General features: G+C 39.6%; 1 protein-coding gene across 1 annotated transcript in view; it reads right to left on the reverse strand.

Annotated features, from left to right (window-relative positions):
- Positions 1-24,479, reverse strand: part of CNTNAP5 (contactin associated protein family member 5) — a 287,365-nt gene that overhangs the window by 261,797 nt on the left and 1,089 nt on the right. The window lies entirely within an intron of this gene.

Raw genomic sequence — 24,479 nt, forward strand, 5'->3', positions numbered from 1 at the left:
TGTTTCTGCAAGGGTCAAGGCAATTCATCCATTTCCTCCTGTAGAGGCTTGGGATTAGAAGCATTTATTAATTTACCTTAGAGTTACTGAAATGATTAGTTAATATTTGTGTGGTAATGTGAGTATGTCAAACAGGTAATAAAGACTAAGTATGCTTCCCACCTCCACCAAGAGGCAGCTCACACCCACTCATAATGTATGAAATATGTATTTAACATTTTAAAAGCTTCTTCCATAGATCACTCATTTGTTCAGAGTAAACCAGATGAGTTCTGGAAAAGCCCTTATCGGCAGATGTACAAAGCTCACGGATGGGGGCATTGAAGCAAAACTGGATGCATTCAAACAGGAATTCTGGATTTTCATAAAATTTGCTGTTGTCATACTAAAGTTTAAGAAGAAAGCGGAAAATAACCTGTAATTTACAACCAGGAACTTCACCATGGTGAAGATCAGTTCTTTCTTCTTGTCTCTCTCTTATTTGGGAAGTTATTTTCTTCCCCCTACCAAAAACAAAGGGGGAGGGAATTCAACTCAAACTTATTGTGTAAAATATCTGTGAACTTTACTACTTATGCAGTCTCTTGTATTATCACAAATGGAATCAACCTCTATGTACCATCATTATAGGATTCACTTTATTGCTAACCTGCTAATACACATATACATCACAGTACCCTCACATCCAATGGAAGCTTCTATATATTGTTCCCAGACTACTTTTTCATTAATGAAGCTGTTATTACTACCCACAGCCCAATTCTAATTAATGCAAATGCCATGAAGATTCTACCTATATTTCCTCCACAACTTTAATTAGGATGGTGAGAGTTTTAATAGCTCTGCACCTCTTTCTCCTAAATGAAGGAAATCTCATCTTCCTCTAGTTCTTACTTCCATTACAACAGCAGCGTGAGAGATGGATTAGATTCCTAATAAGCTCTTCGACTGAAGAGCCCCATGAGCTTGCTGAGGCATTGCAGTGAGCAATGTACATTAGCTGGGCTTTGGCCTTTACAAACTAGCAAAAACTCACCATGAAAGTTTCCCCATCCCCACTCATTCCATTCCAAAATGCAGAAAGTTAAGAGTGAGGAGAAAAATATCCTAAAAGCAAAGCATGACATCAGTTATGAGCTGTGTCCTCTAGTGCCCCTTTCCCCTTCCTCTTTTAAGGCTACTGGAACAAAGACTTCAAATTTCATTAGGCTGAAACTATGCATTAAGTATCTTCTTATCATTGCATTTTATTCATTTTTGAAGATATATTTCCTTGTAATTCCACAAAAGAAAAGACTAACATAAGGGCTGAGAACATGCTGATTTATATTGAACATTTTTGCCTGCCTTTGGAGTTGAAGTTGAGGTAGAAGTTTTAATTCTCATCGGAAATTTCAGTACTTTATTTGCATATTTTAAYAGCTGTCAAACACACAATAGGGGGACATCAGGTGTAGAATGAAGAAATTTTGCTTCTCCTGTAAACCACTGCAAAGATCAGGCACTGGAGTGCCCTTAAAGTAGGAATCTGTCTTACAGTCTGACCTGTGAAATCCTATTCCGTGATTTCCTCCCCCCCTCCATTTTGTTGGCTGAATTTCACTGAGTCACATCTGCAACGCCTTGATTGCCTACCTAAAGCTCAAATTCTAACCTAACCTTTTCTTAAATTGTAACAGTACTTCAGCTTTTCTAATACTGAGGAAAACCACATTTTCAGCCATAAAGCTGAAACCAACAGCTGTACTTTCAAAGGCATTTTGCATAGCTGCCAGGTCCATAATAAACCTTACATACAACACTGGAGAGAGCATCTCTAATTAGAAATAAGAATGTTACATAGGCATACTTTAATGAAAGCCTAGTTTATAGATTTAAAGAAAAAAGGGGAAAAAATGTAACATATTTTCTAACCTTCAGTGGTATTCTTAACCCTTCACAAGGGTCTGAGGTTATATGGCTTTTTTCAATTATATGGCTTTTTTCAACCTTTCCCACTCTCATACATGCTTCATCATCATCCTGTGGTATGTTACCAGGTACACTCAATACTGTTAAACACTGAAGTCATATTAATTGCTTGCAAAATAGCCTATGTAAGAGTTTCCAGGTCTGATACAGCTTGCTAATTGTAAAACATGAGAAAGCGTAAATCATGTTTCTTCACTGCTGTAGGGAAGAACTGTATTATCACATGCCCTTTAATGCCTGAATAACGAAACACTGTCCTCATACACAGCTAGGGCCATGGTTGGGCAATTCTTCAGCATCACATTGCCAAGCAGCAGCTCTTCCAGCTGTCTCTAAACTTCCTAAAACTAAAGGAGCACTGACAATCTTTGTACAATATATATTGCAGATTCCTACTCACCTGAGCAACTTTATTCTTATTTAATAGGAGTCCATGGACAAATAGCCACACACTACTGTTGGCCTAGCAGAGCCATTTGGGAACAACTGAATGACATCAGCCTAGGTCTCTAACACTGCTTTTTTTGCCATCTTTGTAAGCTAAATATGAGAGTATTCCATATGTTTATATAGCAATGGAATGCCTAGGTATACAGTGGACAAACACAGTATGTCTGACTACACCCCTTGGTATTGCTATACATATTCTTATCATATTTTTCACATCTATACTAAAAGAGATGAGTCTGAAATAGGTATGAGCAAAGATAAAGATACAGGAATGTACCTGAAAATAAAAGCCAGATTATCACTATTCATGCTATGCCATGCACTCCTCAGCTTGTTTTCAGCACTCATCAGCAACAAAAAAAATCACTAAAAGTTTTTTTTTTTTTTTTTTTTTTTAAATCTTGAAGTACTTTCCACAGCTGGAAAGAACAAGCATTCACCTTGGCAGTGAAGGTAAGCTGACAAAGGTGTCCCGCAGGACACAGCCAATGCTGGTTTGTGATGCAGTAAGTTTTCCACAGAGAAATGACCCATGAACCAACAGYGTGACAGCCATCAGGAGGTGCCTCGCAGGCACCCCAGGGACCCCAGCCAGACCCCCCAGCCCCATGGCCCTCATCTCCATTTCTCTCCCCTCTGTAGGGCTCTCCACAGACAAAAGCAGCGCACTTCTGCAGAAATCCAACCCTGACTATTCAGGTTAGGACAGGACAAAACGCAGAGAAATTCAGAGGAGGATGGCAAATGTGCAGTGACCAAGGCCTGCGAGAGTTTGAAATTCAAGCCAGGTCAGAGTGACAAYGCACAGACCCGGTAAAGCCACCCGGACAGGACCGCACCTCAGCCAGAACGCAGGCGAGTCTGCTGCAGGGCTTGCCTCTTCTCCTCAACGCACCTCCAACATCCCAGAAAAGCCTTCAGCCTCAGTTTTTTAACAAGTTAAATTAAAACAAAGAACTTYTGGAATTAAGGTGAGAGACAGCAGGTATCAGAGCAAAACAAGTCTTTCCATAGCATCCTGAAAGGACAAGTTCATTTCCTCAGGCCTGCTGTCAGCCCAGCACACAACTAAAACCCGTGACCTCCATGTTACAAATACTTTTTCACTTAGGGATCTTCTCTAGGTCCCTATGAAAGGTCCATCTTTCTGTCAGGGCCAATTGCTTCTCCACCTGCTCAGTCCCCTTCTCTCTCCCTTCGCTTCGGACGGCTCCTCGAGCTGAGCGCKCCCAAAGCGCCGAGGCAGGACACAGGTATCGCAGAGAGGCGGCCCGCAGCACTCCTGCCACACTTCACAGGCAAGTCAGCCATACTGCTCCCTCGACATTTGGAAGTCCTTTGTTTTTAAGCAACACCATATTCGTTTAAAAAGTCTTAGCGAACRAGCATGATTTTAAATGGTCAAAAATGAAAGACGAAATGATACAACTACTGGCAGCTGTTTCAAAATTAGTTCTAAGCACCAAGTCTCTATCACAAGAACCAGGTTTTAATCAGGGGAGAATAATTTTCTGTTAGTGAAAGGTTTCAGAAATCTAATTACAACACTATCCATTTACTCTGATAAAGACTTTGCAAGCGATAAGRTATAACCTGGCACAACCACCTCATTTTTCCAAGCTTGAGATTACGTCCTAATGTTGAATTTAATGCCTAAAGAAGATGCTTTATTGAGGTTTCTGAATAGGAGATTGGTTTCCTGTTGCCCTCCGAAAAGGAGACGATGTATTTTAGGACAATGACACTTACTACGTATCATGGAATGAAGAATAATGCACAGGGGAAAAATATTGTGCTGAAGGCAGGCAGTATTTAAAGAGACCTTTCTTAGCCCAACAAAATGGAAGGTTTTAATCTCGTATCCATTGTTATCAAGTCTGTGGGAACCTTGCTTTTTATTTAAAAATAGTTAAAATAACCAAAAGAAAAAAGTTGTATTCATGTAATCTTAGTCAACTAAAAAGGGCCCTTATACAAGGCATCTCTAAGTTCTAGAAAATAGATAAACAGCAGTTCTCAGCCACATTTCTTCAGGGTTACAACTTGTTGGAGCAAATACTACCACCACTAGCCAGACATCTAAACTGAAAGATCCAAACAAAAGGTTTTGAAGACCTTTTTCAAACGAAACAGGTAAGTAATGCATATTCTTCATACTCACTGGCCTGCTGATTCTAAAACCAAGAATTTTCATAATATTTTGTGCACCTCTGTTCATATATGCTGAGAGAAACATGAGGTTCAGAAGTGGAGAATTAAAGGACTCAAATCTGATCGGTCACTACCAGTTCAGCTTGGGACACTTAACAGCGTAAAATAACTGATTTACAGTATATCTAAGGTATCAAGTTTAATTAGTAACATCTCTCTTGGCAAGGGATTATCAATCATATTTCAGTTAATTCAGTTTATAACTGTCTAAATATGGGTGTTTGATGGGCTCATAGACTGAATACTCCAGGAAATACTAAATTCTTTCTGCTAGAAGACTGACTTGCTACTCAAAAGTGGTTGTAAAGGCTGCGCATTTTCAGTATTCATTTTTCCTCCATGGATTCTATGATAACTTGCAAGTTGAGATAAGATTTTTAATTGTTTGCTCAGATACTGATCTTGAAGCAGAATTTGGGAAGGGCCAGGCATTCCCTGCTCAGCAAAACTCATTGCCAAGCATTTTCTAGTGTATATATTCTCAAATGTTTCAAAACGTCAGTTTGCTTTTCTGTATCTTCACAGTCTCCACAGTGCTGACAATAGTAAAGCCAAATAGTTTCCTTTGGCAGCAAACCTAAACAAATATAACCTGGAAGATATCCAAGAAGCTGCTATTAGTGGTACCAGAGTACAGCTCTGATGGAATCTTTCTTCTAATCCTAGAAATGTTTCTGAACCTGCTGCTCAATGCATTTCTCATCCGCTCTTTCAACATGGGAGCAATTAAAAACAAAATATCAACTTGTTTCATCAAAGTTTAGTGCACTCTTTCTAGGTATCAAGGCAAATTAAAACATTCTTTCTAAGTCTTCTGCCAGGGCTTCCCTCCTCTCCTCAAAAAGCAAAAGTTTTATAAAATTGTTGAAGGCAGAAAAATATCGACAGCCTCAAGGAAAAAATAATTCTCCACCTGAAATACTGCTGTGTGGTATTTATAGCCAACTCCTGGAAGCAGAGCAGCTTGTGGATTAAATGGGGCCCTCAACTCTTGTAATACCGGTCACAGCAAGAGCATTTGCTTTCTCCATATTACTACTAGTGAATGCTAACATTTGTTAATGCACAAGCCCTGTGAAAAGTGTTTGAGAAACCTTCAGGAAGCAAAAGGTTTCCTTTCACTCCAGATCACATACAACAAAGATGATAATACACAAGTCAGATAATGACAAAAACTCTCTCTCTCACCATCAAAAGTACCAGTGTTCGACATTTATATGGATATAAATATACAGGAGAAGTGAAACGTCTTATGTTTTGGAGGTACCCATATAAAAGCAAGTGTGAGAAGGGGAAAAAAAAAAATCTCTGCAGTCATAGAAGAGAATTTCCACAGAAGCTACTTAGGGCCCCTAGGATCTGTGCCTGCCTCATAATTTGGGGCTTTCATTTGACACTCTTCCACCTCTATACACACCACCCATCACACAGTAAGCCCTCTGTATTTGATGTGTACCACTTCTAAATACTCCTCCTAGAACTGCTCTTACTCTGGTTTTGCTATGTGCTAAGGGACCTTTGTGAGTCATATGGCAGGAAGGAAGATTTAACCAAACTCCTAAAGCATAATGTCATCTTTAGATCACACTCATTATAATTCATAAGTATTTCTCCACTTGACATCTCTTCGGCTGTAGTTTCAATCTTACACTAGTTTTTACTTGAGAGCCTGTTTCAATTTTCCACATTGCTAATAGAGCCTGAGGCTAAGGTAAAAATCATTTGGGCTTCTTGAAAGGATCAATAGTTTTATGTGCCATGCATTTCAGAATACACAGCACCGCTGACACAAATACTGTCCCTGCTCTGATAAATTCAACACAAACATCAGAAGTTTCCTCACAACATTTTTTAAAATTTATTCAATAAACTAGCTGCAGAGAGCAGCATTAAATATAATGGAAACAAAAATGGCTTACAATAAAGCTACCGTAAGATTGGGTGAATCCTTCGCCAAGTACTGTCACTTTATCTGCATCCTGGCCCACGTGAGAGACTATGTAGAGCCAGAAGGGCTGTTTCACGCCTTTTATTTTTTTTCCCCTATTGGCTTTTGCAGTGGTATAAAGTTCATTCAGCTTTCCCTGTTGCCCATCCAAGCAGCCAAGGATATCTGATCAAGTGCTTAGACATGCTGTACTCAAACAGTTAGCTCCATAAATTATTCATTCAGCACCATACAGAGCAAATTATATTTTAGGTGGACAGCATTTTTGCTCGCAGTTCACTCGCTTATAAGACAAGCAAGAGTGCAGAGAGAACGAGGGAAGGAACGGCTCGCTAACACACAGCTGGTTCTCTCTCAATTTAAGGCTTCTAAAGGAATTGCTCAGAGAGTACATTGGGGTTGACAAACTAAGTGCTACACTGCTCCTACCTACTTGTGGCAGAGAACACATTACTTTATTTAAGGTGTGTTGAAGCTGCTAACAGGGGCTGAATGGAGATGCATACATTTCTCGCCAAAAATGGGCTTTGAAAGAACATTAATCAGACTGGCAAATATGTTTTTACTTTAACAGTTCTCCCAGAGACATATCATAGAATCAGAGGTGCTTGGAAGGGGAGAAATACAGCAGTAATTAAGCCTCATGTTGCATTTTTTTTTCTTCAAACATGCTCCACTCTTCACCTCTGCCTTCCCTACAGCCATTTCCAACGTAATTCAGGCTGCCTCATTAACTCCTAGGGCCTATAATTTCCAAATTTCATTTTTCCTTCTGTATCACTGAGTCTCAGAGCAAATTCTCTAGAAGAAAAAAAAAAGCATACATGAAGTGATCCCGTGCTCAGGTACAGTAAGGCAAGAACAAACCAAATATCAAATACTGATGTGTTAGTACTTGGCATCCAGACAATGTTTTCACTACAGTGTTGACTAGAGCAAAGAGCACTCTTGCATTTGTATGCCCAAATTTCACCATAATAAAAGGACTTTCTCTAACCTACAATACCCTGAAGAAAGCTATTATGCAAACATCTGGAACTTGTCTAAAGCTCTCTCTCCTGTGTAAAATGTTTCCCCTTGTGAAATGCTGTTTTCTAATCAAAGGCTTTCATAGAAATAACACATTTAAGTTGAGTTAGAAAGATTTTAAAGAAAAAAGATCTCCCACTTCAACAGCAAAATATTTTGAAAAAAATAAATGCTACAGCTCATCCTAAATGGAAATGTAAAAATTCTCCACAGATTCAAAAGCTTGCTTTTAAAATTATTATTCCCTCCTGCTTCCTGTGCAGAGAGAAGAGAGGAGAAAGGGGAAAACGTGAACACCTGCCCAAAACTCAATTTTTCCTGGTTGGCGCACAAGAAAGTTTGTTACCCTTTTCCCCTACCTTCTCCAGCCTGCTTAAGAAGCAGCAAGAGACCAATTCCTACTCCTGCCAGAGGCTTCCCACATGCTGGGAGGGAGAGCTACGCTTCCTTCCACTCTCACCTCCAGAAACACGTGTGCATCCCCACTAAGATGCGCATCTCAATTTTTTCACACTGGGAGGAGGCCAAGAGGCAAGAGCACCCAGACAGCCAGAGACAAAAGTGCCCAGTGGGAGAGAGCAGTGTCAGCAGCATGAGACACACAGGCCCTGTCTGCACACAGTTGGACTCAATTAGGCTGGRGAGCAAGGACAGGAGGAGCATGACCCACTTCACCACCTCAAACGCACACAGGTGGTACTAGTTATGGTTATGGGCTTCATGGAGCCCCATTTAGTCCCCCACTAATGACAACCCTACTGCCCACCCCCCCCCCCACAGGGTTTTCAAGAGGGTTGTAAGTGTTCATTAAGCTGACAGCTCCATTTCTCCCTATTGGTTTAGATATTTGTGAAGAAAAACATGGGATTAATTTAAGCCTCACACTTAAATAATTTTTCCATTCTATGAAGGGAAATTGTCTCAGTTCACCACTGCACAAGTCCAAGTAAACAGATCCCCTATCCTGTGATTTGCTTTCCTCTGGCTGGGCTTTTTTTTCTTTCTTTTGCCTCAGCTGTTTCTTTGCAGCAACTCTAAATTGCTGCTCCAAAGCTCTAGGAGATATACCTTTAATAACTCCCACATTTATTCTTCACTTACTGTGCTGCCACCCTTTCATCAGATCAGCCTTTTTTCATCATTGTTTCCAGGCTCATTATTCAACATTTAGCTCAACTGAAATGCATTCACCATTCATTAGGTATTTCCAATCCAGAGGTGATCATATGTTCCAATAGTTCTTGAATTTCCTTGTAGCTTGTTATGTGCTATGTTCCCATAGTTTAGTGGTATGTTTAAATTTCACTTTGAATACCCTATTTGGGAGCAATTTGTATGAATAGCACAAATTGCAAGACATGAAAGATAATGCAGAGTAGCAACAGGAATCTCTACAGCATCACCAGATGAAGCCAGCATGCTAAAATGATGCTGACAAATCTACAGTCACTTTGGTGACACAAAATGAATCCACCATCTAATAAAAGGGGTTTGAGTCCACTGCTATTAGCAAGCTAAGTGGTAAAGAGTCCTCCTATAATAATACATATTACAGAGACAGTAAAATAAATGTTAAAGAATAGAAGAGGAAAAAAAAAAATCTGCCTCCTTTCCCCAAGTTCTTGAATGGTACATTTCCATTTGAATTATAATTTTCATTTTTTATATAAGAAAGTCAAAACAAGTTTTGAAGTGAAAAACAATGATCAAGTCTTTTCTTCCTGCTTCTCTTTCTCTCCCTCCAAATGCAGAGATTCATTTTTTTTAAACTACTTCAGCTTTGAAAAAAAAATACAAAAGATAAGAAATGAAAAAGGGAAGGGATGGAAAGGAAGAGAAGAGGGGAGAATAGAAGGCCTGTTTGGCTCTTTGAACTAAAAATAAAACTAAATGAAAACCTCTATTTGATTAATAATCTAACTCATTCTCAGTAAGAAAAATTTCATTCAAACTATCAAACCTTCGCATATAGAAATACTTCAAGACATGCATAGCCCCTTTCTCCAGTGGGACTCTGCCTATTAACAGAAACAATTCTCTGCAGCTTCTACTCTAAATATATTCCCTCTGTTAATGGCTTGTAGAGCCATGACCCTAAGAAAGGAAAAAACAGGTTTTAAAACCATCCCCCATCTTTCATATCTCCAGTTACTTCTGCCTAAGATACTTCTCAGCAAGAAATCACAAGGCTACGCTTTGTTTTCAGAAGACATTCAACTTTAACATCTGAACTTCACCCTTCTCAGTTCTGATGGAACAAGCATTGCTCACGAGCTCTCATACTAAGAGAAAATCCTGCTTCAGCCACAGATTTTGAAACCAAGATCCTTCTCCAGCACATCTCCTGAACCAATAGCTCCACACTTAATGCTCATATTAGCTGATCTCCCCCATCTCTCAGAGATGCAAGAAATCTGAGTTTGAGTTTCACACTGAAATACTGAAGAGATGTTAAATAGCATACAGGGGAAAAATATTCTAGGTTTTATAATGACAGCCTTCCATAATTCAGACTGCTAACAGCTGAGCTGCTCTGTGAGTCCTATTTGGCCAGCTGGCTTACTAGAAACAAAGTTTTGGAAATCCTGCCACTGTGCTCTGTTTTCCTTGCCAGAAATGCAAAGGAAGAAAGAAGCTGTTACTGGCCAAATATCACACTTCTTAGTCACCTCTGCCATGGTGTCTCTGTCAAAATACACGATACAGGAATGGAGAACAGGGTAGGCAAGGCCATCTTAGAAATGCTGCCAAAAGGCAAGTTTCAAAGTAGGCTCTCTAAGAAGAAAAATTTATGGCAGCTACTTCACAGATAGCAATTGACAAGTATTCCCCAGTTCATCCTGCAGCAGCATTTTTCTTGATGCGATATGCACACAAACCAGAGGAGACACTACAGTCAAAAGCAAAGTGATGCAAGTGGATTTATCTCATTGGCAGATGGGCATCTTGTGCTGCTCCCCACAGAGAATGCAAGGTAATGAGATTAGGGATGAAAAACAAGATACTGTATAAACCCCAAAAAGCATGAAAGGGACCCAAAGGTAGTTGTGGATCATTTCACTTCAGCCCTGTGTTTGCCAGCAAAAGCAAGCAAAGCAAGCCTTGGGATAGTTACAATCAAATGTATGTGGATACAGCACAAGCAAGGGCTTTGGCACAGCAGCTCTAAAATGATGTCTCTATGTTGGGGCTCTTGCTTGTTTTTGGATGCACTATGTATCAATGCATCAGTAAAGATGTGCATATGCTTGTGAATACACACTGAGCATGCTCGTTTCCTACTGCATTTTCTCTGTTCTGATGCCCTAACCACTTTCCCATTCTGCAGACAAGAAAAATCTATCAAAATACACAGAGGTCCCCCTCTTTTACAGACTTTATGAAAACTCAGTGTAAACCAACACTTCCTGTCTTTTCAACCATCTTGAATAGAAGTGAAGCAGGCTTGTATCTACTAGCACAACACAGAGGCATAAAGAAGCATATTTATCGCAGAGGAAGTAGTAACAAGATTTGGATGCAAGCTGGAGTGTGAGGAGTCAGAAGAGTCTACAGTCCCAAGCTAAACGGGAGCACATGGAAGGAAAAGCAGCTCACCTGCAGTGATCCTGCCTCCGAAGCAGTGGTCAGATGGCTGACTGGTCAGGGAGCATGTCCTAGACAAAGGTCCTTCTAGATCTATTCTTTCTTCTCACCAGAAACTGCTTCTAAGCAGAAAGGGCTCAAAGGTGCGAGGGAAGAATTAGGTGGCTATGAACCCATGACAGAAGATGAAACAAACAGCAAGGACCTGTCTTTGGTATTCTCAAAATGGGGCATAACTGGTACAAAGAGTTCATGACCCATATCAATTTTTTATGCATGAACTCTATTTTGGAAGAGGACAGTTTAGCTCTTTAAAGGGCTTTTTTGTGATATTGCAGAGCATCAGGACCTTAGTAGCCATCATTGCATGAGAAACATCCAAAAGTCACAAATCAGAAATACTCTGAAAGGATGGTGGGCAACAGTCAAACTCCTAATGACTCATCTTCAAAAAAAAAGTATAAATATAAAATTAAACAGAATATTGAAGCTATTCACCCTTAGAAAATGATTCTCCCCATAGAAAAGGCAATGAATACAGTAAAATATCAAAATGGGAATGAATGGATTTCATCAGGATTAGTTACTAGGACCATTTTTGGGTCATTTTTCATTTTATTTCAGGAATTGTAAAGAACTGGGTTTAAAAGTCATATCTAAAATATTATCCTGCTCCATACTAAAATCAAAAATTACACACATGCAACTTCACTGGTAAAGTGTCAGGTTCAGATACACATGTACACAAAGTTAGCAGCAAGATCTGGATACAACTGTTCAAGATCAAATTTCAACTGCTCCATTTACAATAGGAAATTGTGAACCAAGCAGTCCCTAGAATTCAGGAGCCAATTTTGGGGGAATCTGACATTTCAACTGTAATTTTGTTAGGCCTGAAAATTCATCTAATGTCAAGGTGGAAGAACCAACATTTAAGCAATAGAAGAAAAAAGTCAAATTCTCCTAAATTCTCCCTTTTCACTTTTTTTTTGATCAGCTGTATGTACATTTTAATATTCAGTGCCTATTAGAAGACTTCCTCTTCCAGAGAAAACAATCTGGCTTCTGACACTGTGTACTGGAACGTGGAACTTCAGTGAGCATAATGTTCGCTTCAGTTTATCCCATTTACTACCGCTTAAGTGCACTATCACATTGCTTAGCTATACCCTAAGAATTAAAATTTTTGGACTCAACTGACATGTTTGTACTCTAAAACCTGACTTCAATAGTCTTAATGAGACTCCACAGCCGTTTGCTTTTGAAAGCTACAAAGGCAGATATTTACGCATTAGATAAACAGAGCATTGAGAACAGAAACCTAATATGACCTTAAAGATGAGAATAATTTTCCCAAAGACTCTTAGAAAAACATCAGAAACACTTCACCACTTGTTCTTTTATCAAAACTGACCAGTAACCTTAGAAAACTATTCAGTCATTTCTAGAAGACATCTAAGACAAATCCTTTACTGGCTTGCAAAATACTAGTGCTCATCTATATTCAGAAAGATCTTTTCTGTTATCTTGCTTACTTGACCAACACTGGGCTCTACCAACATTGCAATATTTGAGGGACTCTGCTTGTAATCTAGTTGAGATGGTACCACAGCTCCTAAGTAGGAAAGCCTGTCAGATCCCAGCTCATCGCCAAGTTGGTGTAATTGAAAGGAAGGGAGGGTCCTGGCTGAGAGGAGCTGGGAAGCTCTAGTCATAAAAAGAAAAAGGATTAAGTTAAGGAAGAAGAGTTTGGAAAAGCAGCCTTAGCCCCAACACTGATGGGAAGGTCTAAACTCATGAAGCAGACAAGTCTTATCACCCGCTTTCCTGTTTGTACCTCAACCTGTTCCAGCAGCAGCCACCAGTTTTCCAAGGCTCTGGTAGAGAAAAATAGACATAAATTATTAAATTTCTCTTGACTCTCTCTTTAATTAAAATCTTTTCTTCCCCTGAGGGAAGCTTAATCAAAAAAAAAAAACAACTCATCAAACTACTAAGCTAAGAGGCAGATTCGCTATAAGCCTTGTTCATTTGCATAGCTGATGACTGCTGCTCTCTCTTTTAATCTTCTTGGCCACTTCAGTGAATGAAGCAAGGCTGTGTTACATGCTTTTTGTTCAGAATACTTGTGCTAAGTATAAGCTTAAATCTGACTTATTATCAGTATACATACGAATATTCAAGAATGGAATTTTTACCTAAGAAAATTTTACTCATCGAGGAAGATAATAATCATGTGGTTGCATTTGGCTTCAAAAATGCTAGTACTAACCTCAGACTTCCTTTTTGGTACTCTGCTTCCTACAGGAATACTCCAATAAAAGAAATAAGTTACTGATTAAAAAAGTACTTTATCATGAATAGTTCCACCTTCTCCYCTACATTTACTCTTAAAAGTAGAGTGAGGACATACACAACAGTATACGACTGTTTTCTAGTTGAAGCCTACAAAGGCTATGGATACTGAAGAAAATGTAAGCTTTACTACTTGCAAAATTATAGCCAAGTGAGAGCAAGTTTCCCATTTCTTACATTAGGGTTATTCCAAAAACAGCTATTCATTCCTCAAGGGTTGGAGTTACTAGTCCCCAAAGGCCAATAATCTGGCTATTCTCATCAAGCTAGCTATTTCATTGAAGCCAACAGTCAGACACACGCTTACAAACACATAGAAAAAGCACATGTGTTTCTATGCAGTTTTCAGAGCAGGCACTCTGCTGTCATCACTGGCATGAAGAGATTCTCCCACTAGGATGAAGCCCTTGTGCTTCACACTTACAAACACAGCTCATTCCTATCCTGAAAGTCTAAATCAATTACTCTTCTCTATGCATCTTGTGGAAGAGAAGAACAGAAATTTCCAGCTGTGAACTGTTTTTTCTCCCTGCCYGAACACTAAATTAAGTGCCTGTCTTGGAATTTGCAAAGCTTAGTTCAAACACGAGTTTATAGRTTTGCTCTAAAYTTCCTTTGAGCTAAGATTATAGTTTTTCTTAAYGTAGGAGGTAAAAAGGTATAACAACTTCTCTTGTGCGGTCCTGTTGGCTGTTTCAAGATGGCCCTTTAAAGTCATAGCTTGTTACCAATCTTCACCTTGATAAGAATGCACCATTTCATCAAATGATTTCAGTTTAGCACCAGGTGAGCAATTCAGCGCAAACCTTCACGGTCTTTGTAGGGAGATGCAAGTTAGCTGTCCCTACACATCACAGAAGCGATCGGAAGGGCATACTCTTTGGGAAAAGAAGAAAATGCTTTACTGTCATGGCTCAGAGCCAAACAGCCCATAGCCCTCACTTTGAAGACTGCAATTATAGATCTACACACACAGATCCTAAAAGTTGCTGCATACAAACTCCTATGAAAGCCACCAGAGAGCCAGCACAAATCATAATGGTTTACAGGCTCTGTTATTTGTCAATGCTGCAAGTATTCTGTCTTTAAAAGACATGTGCTAACAGTATTATCACTTATATTAAGTCAGTGCCTAGCATGCTGGTCCCTTTCTCTGACCTCTGCTTTTAGATATAGTTTCTATACACTAGAAAATGAACATTTTAAACCTAATTAGATAAATCAGATAAAATAAAGCTCAAAAATTAAACATACTGCCTAATGACATCAGGGAAACTTTAGAAAAGGTCAAATATCATACCTAGGCCTTTCAAATTTGAAGATATTGTCTAACACCCACCCCTTCATCCTAACACTTAGAGGTTTTACGTTAATTTTCATATACTACGTTTTCAATGCAGCAGAGAAACAGATAACTCTACTTGTAATTGTGGTGTTCCCTTGTACAGTCTAACATGTTACAACACTGGCCTCAGTGCCTGTGCTAATTAGATGAAGTTTCAAAAAACAACCACCATAAATCAGATGCTACTAATGGGTTTAGGTTTTTTTCCTTCTTCAYAGGAGGGGCAGCAGGAAAATCTGTTCCTTTACAGCTCTGACTCACTGTGTGCCAGTAATCAGAAAGGCTGGCAAATAAGAACTTTCTTATTTAACACATACAAGTCATTGACATCCAGACCCAAGCTCTTGGGACACAGTGACGGAATCAGCAGGTTTGGATCAAACCTGCCAAAGCAAGTGAAATAGCATGTTTTTTTGCTATGAAGTAGGATGAGTCAAAGAAGTTAATACCTCCTTCCACAGGAAAGTGAACAGTGTGGTCAATGACTGGTCCATGATTTAGTGAAAAAACCTTAGCTGTTCCTATTTACTCTGCAGAGGTCTCAAAAATGTAGGCTGCCTCTTTCATATGGGCTGATCTTGCCCAAAGCTAACTGCCCTTCCAGAGCAAAAGTACAGACAAAAAGCATGTCTCCATTGCTTGTCTGGAGGAAAAAAAAAAAAAAAAGAGTTGGGCTTTTGTAAACACTGATGAATGTGGGTGTTTAAGAGAGATTGTAATCCAAACTCATCGCAAGGCAGTAAATACATCAACTAATGTGCAGCCTGCCTGAAGGAGGCTCCAGGGAACAGCATCAGCCACAGACTTCAAGAGGAGAAGAGTTTGTAATTTGTAAGCAAATCTAATGTTATGGTCAAAGTGTCTAATGTATAGTCCTTTAAAAGAAATTTGGTGCTCAGGAATGACTGACCATACTAGTTTTCAGCCTGATTCAGTTCTTTCTTCCTCCCCTTGATCCCTACTTCCAGCCTATACATTTCTTCTGAATGACAATCAACCTCATAAAGCCTTGGTGGCTTTCTTGGAGCACAGAATTCATACAGCAGCTCTTCACCAGGAAATATGGGCAGAAAACAAGAATGTCTCAGAAATCTACTGTCCTATAAAGCCTTAACACACACTAGTGATATCTACGAAGAAAGTGAGGTCAACAGAGCCTGGAACAAGGAAATGACCAATGTGATGCACTTCTTTGGGGCAAAGAGATAGAAAGGGAAAAGTGTATTTAACTTTAAAATAAATCTATGCAGCCTTTTGTGCAGTCATGAGCAACTTCACACACATAACAACCAACAAAAAAAACTGTGTGGTTTCTAGGCTAGAGCAAGCTGGCATCTGTCCACCCAGGAGCACTTAGCACGAGCACACATCTGCTTGGAAGACAGACTGCTAGGGATACCCTAAGACTAGCAGCTCTTCAAAACATTTAAAATGTTTTCTACAATGTTTGTACAAAAGTGACTATCACAATGCACTCCWGCTTGTTATTGCTGCTAGTATTCACCTTGGCTTGACACGAGAGTGGGAATACTCACGAAATAAAATACAAGAAGGTGTATGTACACCTTTGTATCTGGCTTATTGGCAATATAATTTAAAGTTGGCATAGACTAACAAAAGAGCAGACCAATGCACTTTCAGATGATGTACTTAAAAAAAAAGCAGCAATCATAACAAAATAAATAGTTTTTTATATGGACAGGTGAAAATGCATCTTATATTGTTCATATTGCCAGACTTTATTTTTTTAAAAAAATAGACTTCACAGGAGAGCAATACAAAAGATTTATACACTGGAGAAACTGACTTCTAAGGAAAAGATGATCTTAAATTCAAGCAAAAGTCATTCCATTGATTTTTCATGGAGTTTAGACCAGGTCTGGATGAACTAAATCTGTACAAGAATTCAATGAATAACTGTCTGAGAATAATGAGAATTAATATTACATACAAGATGAGCTTCACACTTAAGAAGCGGAGCTAGGAAAAGGGAATTTGATCATCTGTAAATATTTGAATGCTGCAAGCTACATCTAATAGAAATTCATCAAATTTTCATTTTCTTTTCCAAACAAACAGACTCTGAAAAATACTATAACAGCTTAATCTTGCCAGGGGTTGCTGAAGAAGGTTCAACTTTCAAATTAAAATGCAAACTTTTTGATACAAAATTCAAAACAAAAAACACCACCACAAACCAATGTCTTTGAATTTTTTTCTGGGCAGAAAGACAGCCAAAGGCCCTGTCCTTTCTGTGTAAGGTCTCTCGTCTCTCCCTGCTGCTCCATTCAGGATCCACRAAACCATTGCACAAAACGCAGAGCGGCCCAGAGGCAAAGCGCTTGCCCAGAATTCAACTTATCCAAGCTCATATTCTGTTCTTTTCAGACACTTTCTAGATAGCTTCAGATAAACCACTAGGCTTCTCTGAAACTCTCACCTCTGCAGATGTGCAGTTGCTCCTTCCCCTCCCAACATGCCTGTCCAGGAGCAGACGGGCRGACTTCCACCATCCTACATGCTCCAGAGCACATGCTCTGGCTAGAAGGTTCACTGTGGGCCTCTTCAGGCATTTAGAAACCATAAGATGACCATGACATTTCCAGGCAGTAAAAAGCCACTATTGTTTCTCAAGGAGCCAGGGACTCCCTGAGATTTAGGGCAGCAGTCCACCAGAAGTGCTCCCAACGCCAGCTTTCGAGGACCATATCATGCAAACAGAAATGCTCTCTCCACTTTGCCTCTTATTTCCATTGGTTTTGGCTCACCCTCTGCCTTTAGCAGCGTGGAGAATGAGTGCTCCTTAGCTTGTTATCCTGTGGGGCAGACATCTTTCATCCTCTATTAAATATTTAGACCTTCACATAGCAAGCAATCCTGCTAACTTGTTTGACTTAAATTATACCCCACTGGCAAATCAAATTAGAGAAGATTTGAGTAAATCTGCCTTTTAAAACAAAAGCTGATTTTCTCCATRTTCAGCCATTTGTGGGATTAACTTTTCTAATGGGTTCTTATGTGCAATGTTTTTGTTTTCATAGATTCTAGAAGATAATGAATTATTCATGGGGGAAATCTCCAACATGCATTTTCATAGTATATTTAGTCCCCTTTATCCTATTCATAAATCAATCCTGATTACTACAAATGCATGTAGTATTTCTAACATTTCAGTGATGATTAATTTGAACCATTAATTCAGACTGCCTTGAGTGCATTAGGAAGCTGCCACTAGCAATGGGGAAATTGGGAGAAGATCCTTTGTGGCCACCTCTCTCTCCCTGCAAGGAACAGGCTCCATCTCCTGCTCCTTTCCTTATGCATATTATAGACAGACCAGATACTCTGCAACAAAAAAAAAGCCATTTCCCTTCCTGCTGTAGTGTTAAACTTGCATGGAGAGAAGGAAGAAAATAGCCTTATTAATGCTCGCAGTGGGTTGTTTTTATGACCAAGTAGGATGGAGAGCAATGGCTTGTAGCACCTCCATCAGAAGTGGGTGTGATTTAGACCGCAACATACAGAGAGACTACTGAACAAATAAGGGAAAGACCATAACCATGTCACCGCTGAAACAGATCACAAGGTATCTGTCTCTGTTTCGGCACTGAAGACGAGCTGTCGTCACTGAAGAACCACTGCCATTGAGGAACGCTGCCTCTCATTTASAGCAGAACTTTTCCATTCTGATCCAGGCAATACAGCATTTATTAGCTTCTTACTGCCCAGCTATAAACAAAGAAGATTTCACCCATTTTCAAGTTATTATTATTATTATTAATTACTGTATTGGCAACACAGCACTCAATATTTTTAGAGGAAAAATATTATGCTCCAGAATTCCTAAGGGCCAATATGCAATACATCAATACACACAATAACACTGAGAATGAAAATGCATTTGTTTCCTTTCCAGTCCAACTCCTACTGTGCTACAATGGTTAGTACTGAATACTATTGTTTCATGCTTTCTGGCTTTATGTTAAGCTCTAATTACTGATGTCAAAATAAAAGTGCTCCCCAAATCRACTCCATAGTTATTCTTCAGTTTCCACTGCTGCAAGTGTTACTGAACATCTTCCGATTACTTTGGGGTACAGTGCGTCCCACTGCAACWCTCTGCTTTTATGCCATGAAGATCTCACAGGCAGTTAACAATTTGGAAAAGAGTGCATTAATATCAGCCACGAAATGAGCAGTTGCAAAGCTAGCTTTTCCTCGTTATTGCTATTATGAATCCATATAATAGTGATGCTCATTAAGAAAACCTCTAACCTCAAGTTTGGATTTGTACTGCACAGCATGGAAACAGCGTCAGCATGTTGTAACATATTTGATGTTGACTATGACAGGAGAAAATCAGAGGCAAACTTCCAGTGCCTGTATCTGACTTATCCCCAGTCCTTATAGTCAAGAATCTGGGCTTCTCTGGCCCAATACAGATAAATAACCCCAATCCCAGAGCTAAAACAACCTCCAGATTTTGAATCACAATGATGCTGATGAATGTTCTTTTAAATTTAATTACCCATGTAATCATGATTCCTGAGAAAACAGAAATCATTCAATTTGTTTTGCAAAGCCAGTTCCAGTTAGACTCAGACTGAGGGTAAATCCTCTGGAAAAGCYATTTGCACCTGGTTCACTGGAAATCCCCTCCCCATTCCTAGCACACAGCCACATTCGACTCTGACCCCAAGCCAGAAGTCTCAGATTTGTCCTGCACAGGATGAAGATGATGAAAGATGCACAGACAATGCCAGTGCCTCAGAAGGAAGTTAAGGCCCAGATGTTGAAGATGCCTCCCCAATCATTTATTGGCATCTTTTCCTAACACTGAAGCCCTCACTGATCCAAGAGGGGCTCTCCAAATTACAGATTGAGCCTCTGAAGAGTAAAATGAGCATCTTTCTTCCAAAATGACTGCCCCAGCCACCTTCTGCCACAGAAGAATTTCTCTCTCAAGGATGTCCATGAAAATATCTCATCCTGGTATTTTGAGTTATTCAATGTCTATGCAAGTCTATGCACCCTGGGGCTGCACTAGATCAGAGAGGTTGAAAACTAACAGCTCTATTATCACAGCAAAACACCGAATAAAATAAAAGCTACTAACACTTASGTACCAACATATAGACTAACACTTTGTCTCTGAGCTCTATCTTATTTGCTGGTAAAACACTGGAATTGTATGTTCAAAATACTCTGTAGCCAGCTCTGCAGGCTTTGATTCACTGGTTATGAAGAAATACAATACTAATTATTGCAGCAACTCTAATACTCATTTACTATTTTAACTACAGAGATACAGACCCGCACTGTTTTATCCAGATCCTGTGCTGATAATCTGTGTGCATGAGCTTCTGTGAAAAATGGGCCAAGTTATCCAAGTCCCAACATATGTCTATAACATAGATAAATTGCTAGCATTACATAAAGGCAAGAATGCAGCTAGAAAGGTGTTTTTTTCCTTCTTCTGGTATACAGATCAGGAAGATCCTTTATGACATTTACAAATGGTTACATGCTCTCTCTTTTGCTACGTTACTTTATTTTTGGAGCAAATATTGACTGGCTTAAAAAGTATCTACTGCTTATCTGTCTACAAGGGCGATTGTCTTGCTGCACTATTAGCTCCCTTTATTTTTTAAAAAATTAATAGAATGAATAATTAAAAACAAAACAAAACAATGTTTTGACATCTCCCCCTCCCACCGCCCAGATTCTGTATTGCATTGTTCTCATTCAAATCCAATCGGTTCTGCTGATCTAGGGAACAGATGGCACTATCAGCCCACAAGACTCTGCACAGGGCAATTAGAAAATACAGAGACAAGATTAATACAAGGAAATTAATTATCAGTGATATCAGCCCAGCACTGTGTACAAAAATGCTCTTGTTTCTCTGACTCTATAGAGACATGCTAATAACTACTGATGTGTCCTGCTTTACCGATGCATTCACAGCCTCCAAGAAATGCCTGTGATTATGCAGCTATATTATACATCAGAGTTACACTGTACTGTCCCTTCTTTCTCAGTCTGAGAGAGTTTAAGACAAGCCTTGAAAGTGTTCTGTTGCCTTGGGATTCTCATTTCCCCATTGAGCTATCYAGAGTCCATCTGCCCCGAATACCATCAGAGGAGAGAGAGGGAAGGGAAGAAGGGCCGGGGGGGAGGGGGAAGGGGATGTAGTCCATGGATTTGGAAATGACTACACATAGCAAAGCAAACATRAATATGACCTAATAATCGACTAATTCAACTGACCCCAAAGGAGGTGCATTTTTTTTATACTTAAGTGCAAAATCATTGTCAGAATCTACCTCCAGGCTTGACTGTAGCCTGAGGATACATTGCCTCAGTTTCCCCACTGGTAAGAGAGTGATTCTGCTGATACTAAACACTCACCAATCCCACACACACTGGAGAGCTGGCAAAAGCCAGTACTTGCCATGTGCTGGGAAAGCTTCTAAGTGTGTTGTTCTACACAGAAGCACCATATTTTCCACTTGAAGTCTGTACTTTGTACAACTGTACCACACATTTGGAAACAATTTGTTCTTGCTGTTAATTCATATGAAAAATCCTGCTGCATTTGCATGACATTAAGAGCAAAAAAAACCTGTCCAAGCAGACAATGTATTTGATACTGAGATAATAACCCTGGATAGATTCCTGGGGGTTGATAATGCCATCTGCCCAGTGGATGCAGAATCCAAAGACCTTTGCAGTTCACTGGAAGTCTGTCTTTAAGACCAACACAAAGCCAAGGACTGCTAGCCGAGTCGATGAATGATTGATAACAAGAGATGTGAAAGAGGAAAGCACTGATGAGCAGTGGGTGCCTCAGTCCTTGCCGTGGCAGCAATCTCATCACTCCATATTATTTCTTCCATTGGTACACTGAATGGAACAAGAACAGCTAACATTTGGGTATTCCCCCCCCTCCCCCCCATACAGAGCTAAAAGAAGGAAAGCACATCTGAATACCAACCTTTTGTGAAGAATACTAATCTACTAGAGCCAGTAGAAAAATAGGGGCACGAGCCTAAGCCCATCTACTCAGCCTGCAAGCAAAYGAACTGCAGCCTACATCTGAAGATCAATGTTCTACCCGATCCAGGAGATGTCTTCAAAACTTAGTATTTCTGACCACACAGACAGAAAGGTCACTGTTTAACAGACCTCCTGCTTTTACCCCTGCTGACCAAGAGGTCTCATTTGCACTGTCACAAGTAAACCTATAGCCTCAAGTGTTCAGAGTCAAGCCTTCTGCTGTACATTCACACTTAACTTGCCTGACTCTTGCACTGTTACTGCCAATTCAAATCGCCGTAAAGACTAAGATCATCACTTACTGCCTTAAAAAGTCTTCTCTAATATGTATGTTTTTTTCAAATCTATATCACAGTCTTTTTTTCTACATGATTTTGAAATAGTTTTTAATACAAACACACACTACCTGCAGTGTACATGCTTTTAAATGAGCAGTTAAAAACGGAGGCCAGATCTAAGTCTACTGCAGAACAGTAAATCATATAGTATGTAATTAAAATAGCAGTTCAATATAAGATCTATTCCTATGATGCGTTGAATTTCCACAGCTTTGACAGTCACGATCAGGTTTAACCGAGAATTCCGAGAGTCACAATCAGATAATAAACACCAGTGAGTTAGGTATGGGGGAAGGAGGTCGTACTCAGCAATGGAAACATGCCACTATTCTGAGAAAAGCTTTTGCAATGGGAGTTGGAAGGTGCCAGTTCTCCAGGAAGTATTTTAATCTGCTACATCTTTCTGGTCATGTTAGAAAAAGTCAAGCCAGATATGAATAAAAGAGGGAGTGCAATGTGCAAAATAATAATGTACAGAAAATTCTACGATGCACAGCACCGAAGCGAGGACCGCCAAGCAAGAATGCTGCTGTTTCGTGAATACTTCCACAGATGCAGATTAGCCCTGTACTGCTGGATCAGCATGGGAGAGCAATATAAGCTTGTTTCTCTTTCCACATTTCAACCTCACACACACACACAAAATGCATAGAAAATACCTGATGAGAGTAGAAATTTCTGTCCAGATATGCAACGTTTCCAATGTTAGGTACATGTCTATTTATTCTTTTCCTAATTAGTATCTTGGGGAGAAATCCTGTTGCCACTCTAGTTTCCTAATAAGTCATTGCAAAAAGCAAGATGGGAGGGATTTGTTTTATTAGCACTTGGTAATTTTGATCTAATGATATCTGCTGACCTCTAGTCTACAGCTGCTTCAAAGCAGATTCTTTAGCAACTCTTTGTTTAATTAAAAACTATACCAAGGAGGAAATCAGAATCAAATATCTCAGCAGCAGGAAAGGTTTCTACTTGCTTAGGATTTTCCCCTCACAGAATTTCTACAGATTATTTTCCTTTCAATTTTCCTAATTCAAGAACAGAAAAAAAGTTACCTAAATTAACTTCATATTAGGTATCAGGGAAAAAAAAAAATAAAGACATTGTATTCTTCCTCCCAAACACTCGCTCACACTCACTCCTTTTCCACTAGGAATACAGTCCCCAACTCTGTTCTCATTTGCAGAACTTGTCAGAAACAAGCCTGCTGAAGCCATTGCAATTATACCAGGATAAACATCTGAAAGAGACATTTGGCCAAACCATTCAAATCAAGGCACAGACATCATGCTTTTCCATTTGCACTTTGGTTTTCAGATAAAAAGCTCCTCAGCTCCTGAGAGCAGCCTGGGCTGCAGRTTCCCATTTAAGAAGTCTTCCTTTTGAAAAGTTTATTGTGAACCTGGAAGCTCAGTATTYCTGAAAGCAAGGGCACTTTCATGTAGCTGGTTTAATACAGACTTAGGGTACTAATTCTAGGCACATAGCATTCAACATTTTAACCCATATAAAAGATTTCCTTCTCAGTTCAAGACCAAGGAAGAGAGCACAGCTTCCCTGAGGTCCCACATGCAGAGATGATTTATTTAAGAAGGTGATGAATTTTCATACTGGATGCAGTTATTGAGATCTGCTTGCACACACAGATATCCTTGCATCCAAACCTAACAAGGTTTCTAGGGAACTTGTAGCTATTACAGATTCACAGGCTCCTTTGCTCAGCTCCTGGGAAAGCGCTTACAGCTGATTCCATGCTAATTCATTGCCCAATGAATAAGTAAAATCTGTACAGTATAATAAAACCATTGATCATTATGCTTTAAAAAGACTGACTCCTAAATATTTAGGAAGCAGTGTGTATTCAGTGGAAATGTTTATTGGCACTGGGAAATTAAACTGTCACCCATGAAATAGTAAAACTCATTAATGCAGAGTTTCTTTTTAAGTGTTAGGAATTAAGTTTATTACTGCATCAGTAATGGCAAGCCTCAGCCTTAAATCGCCTGCCATTTAGTATTCGTGAGCATTATTAAAACATATTAACCATAATTTAATCGACTGAAATTAAGAAAAAAAAATAAGGGGGGAGGAAAGCGTGTCCCTTCAGAGCTGTAGTTCTCCTAAGAGCGATTAAGGAGCGGGACGGCAGGACGGGCAGTGCCCGCCGCCCCCCGGCCGCTCGGCTCCG

The sequence above is a fragment of the Rhea americana genome, unplaced genomic scaffold, assembly GCF_003343005.1.
Source record: "Rhea americana isolate MKP2758 unplaced genomic scaffold, rheAme1 scaffold_33, whole genome shotgun sequence".
NCBI classification, from domain to species: domain Eukaryota; kingdom Metazoa; phylum Chordata; class Aves; order Rheiformes; family Rheidae; genus Rhea; species Rhea americana.